The sequence below is a fragment of the Saccopteryx leptura genome, chromosome 10 (assembly GCF_036850995.1).
Source record: "Saccopteryx leptura isolate mSacLep1 chromosome 10, mSacLep1_pri_phased_curated, whole genome shotgun sequence".
NCBI lineage: Eukaryota > Metazoa > Chordata > Mammalia > Chiroptera > Emballonuridae > Saccopteryx > Saccopteryx leptura.
The window spans coordinates 68,224,130-68,230,129 of NC_089512.1; positions in this window are offsets into that span (position 1 = coordinate 68,224,130).

Consider the following 6,000-nt stretch of genomic DNA (forward strand, 5'->3'; position numbering starts at 1 on the left):
TTTCTCTAAAATTAACAGGGAGATGTAATGATGAGCATCTTATGGTACTGTCCCCAAACCGAACAGGGAACAGAGACGGAACCGTAGTTCTGCCTGTGAGATGTCTCTATCAAATACAGCACCTCTCAGAAACCACTTTGTAACATGATCATACTTATTGTTACCAGATTGTGTGTTCTCCAATAGTCTTGCTTTTGTAATTAAAAAAGCATTCTACTGAGCAGAGCTTTGTAGTGGCTGCTACTTGGTATAGGGAATGAATTTGCAGTACATGGTCCAGCAACCAGAGGTTGGTCTCAATCACAGCCTAAGCCTATCTTGTCAACACAGAAAAGAAGATCTTTGCATGAATGGAAAGTGCCTCTGCATTAAGGCCTGGTAGATGGTAACCTTAGTCAGTATTCAGCATTTTCTTGATGAAGCCCTTAACTTTTACCAAGGACTGTTGACAAGTTTACTTGGTGGGTCTTAGGCCTTCAGAAAGACTTCTTCTGGCCAAAATAGTTTGGATTTAGTCTACCTTAGAGGCACAAGGGTGGATGGTTACCCTAGGGGCAGTGTGTAATTTGGGACTATGTCTTTCCCTAGGTTAAGGACAGTGCCCAGTGGCTTGGGTCTGCAGAGTCTTCTTTTGCCTTTTTGTTTTGTTTTTTGGTCTTTGAGTCAGAGTACTTGAATTTCTGGTTGAATGCAGTAGTAGCAAATAGTTTCAAGTAAAAACAAACAAAACAACCCACAACACAGAAAACTTTTTCCAAACCAGAAGTAGACTACTTGGAAAGTAGTGTTGTGTTGTAATTATGTCAACATGTGGACTCATGTGTATTTTTAATTGTGAATATCTGACACACACCACAATCATGGCTGACCTTCATCTGGTCCATTCATCCCCTTCTTCAGCAAGTACCTGGACCTGCCTTCACTCTCCTAAGTTTACAAATCATGGAAAGAGCAGTAGAGTTATTTATCACCCTGCAAAATGCTGCACAGAGCCCAAGGGTAGTGTGCAATGGTTATGTCAATGGGAACAATTCATTATTCCATCAGCGCTTGGCATGTCAGTCAATGAAAAAATATGTGCTTTAGAACTGACAGCTCAAAATAGTCTTTACAGAATTGGCATGCCAAGATCTTGATAGTATAATGAATTATTCTTTAAACCTATCATTTTACCACATCAATTTAGCTATAGCGACTTTTCTTTTTTTGGGGAAAGAAGCAGCACTGAATTATAGAAGTTATCTTAAATAGCAAGCAAAATAACTTTGCAACCAAGGAAGAAAAGATGGAAGCTATCAGAAGTAGAATTTGAAATAGTATTCCTCTGGGAAGATGTTGAGGTAAACACAATTACAATTCACAAAAGTATAAGAAAAGTTCCTTGATTTTCTATGACTCTCAGGCATGAAAAACAGTTTAGTGACACCAGAATTTCATCCTGATTTTCCATACCAATGCACTGGGGAAATAGGATTATTCTGTGTGCAGGTGATGCAAAGTTTGCTGAGCAATATATACGATACTTCCTGATTATTTGGGACACACAGCTCTTTAGGGCAGTCTTGGATTGGACTTTGAGTTTAGTTGGGAGATCAATTTTTCCAGTTAACCTCATATGTAGATTATTTTCCTGCACTTGATATATGGTATTTCTTTTTTCTTTTTCTTTTATTTTTAGAGGAGGAGCGGCAGAGAGACAGATTACTGCATACACCCTGACTGGGATCCACCTGGCAAGCCCACTAGGGGGCAATGCTCTGCCAATTTGGGGCATTGCTCTATTGCTCGGCAACAGAGCTCTGCTTAACTCCTAAGGTGGAAGCCATGGAGTCATCCTCAGCACCCAGGGCAAACTAGCTCCAATCGAGCCATGGCTGCAGGAGGGGAAGAGAGAGAGAGAGAGAAGCAAGAGAGGGAGGGGAAGAGAATCAGATGGGTGCTTCTTCTGTGTGCCCTGACTGGGAATTGTACCCAGGACATCCACACACCAGGCCAATGCTCTACCACTGAGCCAACTGGCCAGGGCCGATGTACAGTTTTTTTCTTGTACTCACATCGTTAATTAATTCTGTTCATTCTCAAGTCTGGCCTCTTCAGAGATTTGAACCCATTGCATTTCCCTAAGTGTCCTGAAACCAGGTGAAGAATTGCACAGCTTGCTGGCCCTTGGGGAGTGTTTGGCATGTTTGCATGCATGTTGGGTGACTTCTACTCATGGCTGTTCAGGTCTAATTGCTTTCATCTTTAAATGTCAGCTTTATTCTAGGAATAGCAGCTACTGCATGCATTTTTTTTGTCTCTCAAATATCTTTGCTGGATTGCTAGGTGTAAATGCCTATTTTCTGTCCTGTTAAAAAATGCTCCATTGTTACAGCAGTGGTCACTTTAAGCATCATCACAAAGATAGCAGTACCAATTTGTTCTCAGGATTGGGTCTTAATTGTTTGCCCATCATTTGAAAATAGAAAACGGCCTCATTAATCCACTGCCGAATGTTAAGCATTTCATTGAAATAATGCCGGAAAGGAGTCACTTCACATCCCCTTCATGTGTCCTTCACATTCAGCAAAGTGATGCAGGCTGCATTTTTAATGATCAACCCGAGGAAAAATCTGGGCATCCATGATCTTTTAATTTGTGCCTCAAAGAAAACATTTCTTAACGTTATGTAATAAATCAATCATTACTTGCTTAATAATCTTAATGCAAGTCTTTGAAGTTAGCAATTCACAAGAGAGGCTGGGATTTTAAAAAATTGACTTGCTGGTCATTTGATGTAAACCGTGTTTTATCGATCAGCTGTGGAACAGGCCTTTATGTCAGCTGCATAGGAAGGCAGAAGACCAAGGGAAACAATGACAAATGAGGACTATCATATACACACACATGCACGTGGACGGTCTGAAGTGCATAAAACATATGACTCTTTAGTACTTGAGAATTTAAAATTTGTCAGATAATACTAACTCCATCTTATTTTTATACATGAACATAGTAGCATACACCATATATATAATATATGTATATATTATATACATTTTTAAGTGAGAAGAGGGGAGATAGACTCCCACATGAGCTCTGACTGGAATCCATGCTGCAACCCCTGTCTGGGGCAGATGTTCTGACCATCTGGGGCCATGCCCACAACCAAGCTATTTTTAGTGCCTGTGGCAGAGGCTCCATGGAGCCATCCTCGGTGCCTGGATCTGTTGAACTCAAACTTATCAAGCCCTGGCTGCGGGAGAGGAAGAGAGTGAGAGAAAGACACAGAGAGGAGGGGGAGGGTTGGAGAAGCAGATGGTCGCTTCTGTATGCCCTGACCAGGAATCAGAACCGGGACATCCACATGCCAAGTTGATGCTGTATCACTGAGCCAACCGGCCAGGGCCCACAATATATATTTTATGGTTTGTTTAATCTTGAAATCACCATTTTTGTAACTGAATTTCCTATATATTCTATGGATTTGTTATTTAAAATTCAAATAAACTTGTTTGTTCAATCCTTTTCTTGTTCTTGATTACTGCCTTTATTTCTTTTGTTATCTGAAGAATCTGTCAATTTAGATATTTTCTACTTAAAAAATATCCTAGTTACTTATTATTAATGCTCTATTTATCATACCCCCCAAAAGACCTGGATTTTTGTTTTGTTTTGTAGATGAGCTTCGGATAACACAGTTGTAGACACACTGCTACTTTAATGACTAACTGCTGAATTATAGGTTTCCTGATTTGCAGTGTATTTAGAAAAAGCTACAAGATGCAATTACTTTGATAGTAATAGGAATGGTTAATGTTGGCCTGAAGCCAAACGGCTCATTCTAAACATCTAGCCTAAATAATTTACAGTCACTGGGGCTCATTTCTGTTCCCAAACAAGTCCTCTCATTGCTGCCGGCACAAGTCAACTTGACCTCAGTCTCCAGAGACTTCTACCCAGACATTACCAGGGTCCTGACTGTCACGTGCGTAACAGCAACCACACCTCTCTCTGGGCTTCCATGGGTCCCTCTTCTCTTTGTAACGAAGAACCCTCAAGCATGGTGGTAAAGGGCACATTTGGGTTCTAATCTCAGTGCAAGCCTACCCGCTATAATCTTGGGCATGGCTTTGGACCCCCTGGACCACCCTTTTGGGAGACCTACCTTGAGGGGTTGCAGTAAGAGTCAGAGAGTAGTGCCTAACACATTAGAGAAGTTCCAAAAACCTATGGCGCTGCGACAGAGGGAGAGAAAACATGGTTCAGTGTTTCACTGGTTTGGGGGCCACATCTACTCAGAGCTCCCGGCCTGGAGTTGGGGACTGTTACCTACTGCAGAGCGACTTCTCACTCTGCTCTCTGCTCCTTTCCCCTTACCGTTTTCATCACTTCTGCTCAATAATTAATACTGACAGGCTTTTCTTTACTGAAACAATGCTCCCAAAAGGTTTTCCATATTTTCTCCAGGTTATTTCATCATCCTTTTATTTGAACTCTTGAAACACACTTAGAGTAGGTTTTATCTGTTGTGTGTGTGTATCTTATGTAACTACTACATGTTTGTTGTAGAAATTCATGAAAATACAGATAGGGAGAAAAATGACTTAAAGAAAACCATAGTATTTATTAGTCTAGATCTTGGTGTGAACACACCCCAACACACACACACACACACGTAAACAGAGCTTTTTTAATGCTAGGATATATATATATATATATATTTCTACCAAACATATTTCTAGGCAACCAGCTGATTACTAACAGGATTTTATTTTTTTTGGTATTTTTCCGAAGTGAGAAGCAGGGGGGAGACAGGTAGACTCCCGCATGTGCCCAACTGGGATCCACCCGGCATGCCCACTAGGGGGTGATGCTCTGCCCATCTGGGGCATTGCTCTGCTGCAATCGAAGCCATTCTAGCGCCTGAAGTGGAGGCCATGGAGCCGTCCTCAGTGCCCAGGTCCAATGGAGCCTTGACTGTGGGACTGAGGGGAAGAGGGAGATAAGGAGGACGGGGAGGGGGAAGGGTGGAGAAGCAGATGGGTGCTTCTCCTGTGTGCCTTTACCAGGAATCGAACCCGGGACTTCCACATGCCAGGCCGATGCTCTACTGCTGAGCCAACCAGCCAGGACCACTAATAGGATTTAATGGAACCACTTGGTTACCATGAGAATATTGACATCAACCTTTTTAGTGTCTGTAGATAATTTCATTGAGCTAAAAGTCATATTATTGGGCAGTTACACTCTTTCTAACTATTTAATATCATTTAAAAAATAACCCCACTGTCTTGAACATCCTTGCACATATATCTCTGCATCTACTCGATTACTGTCTTAGGATAATTTCCCAGATATGGCACTGCTGCACCCCAGGGCATGCACATTTTTACAGATTTGATGATATATTGATGAATTTTCACCTAGAAATGTGACCCTTTTCATCTAACCCTTTTGTAGCTAAGCAAGCATCCAGCTTCCCACATACTCAGCATTGGAAATGGAAGCTGGCAGAAGGGTTTAAGATGCATGTGTGGAGGAGTTTTGCACAGAAGCACCATGTAAAAAGGACATATTGTTGACCTGTATTTTACATGTTGAAACAATTTTAAGCACCGTGGTTAGTAAGACAAGTTGTAAAAATGATACTTGTGACCAGGATTATGGCTGAACAGAACCATTAACCAGACCTGGAGAGCTGGACCATGCAGCGGGAACTATTGTTTTGATTGAATAGACCCAATAAAGGAACGCTAGCAAACTAATTATTTAGACAGCCCAAATGGCTGTCACTTTTCAAACTAGGTTAAGTAAAAAAGGCTGCACAGATTAATTAAAGGGTAATGCCATGCAGTTGGACACAGGGCTGGGATAATTATGTCTTCCACCAAGACAGGTATGCAATGTATATTACAAAGTTCTAGTAACAAAAATAAACTTGTGTGACAAAGATGAGTCATTTGTATCTAAAGCTGAAGAGTGCTCCCATATCTCCACATTAGATAAGCCTGAATGCAT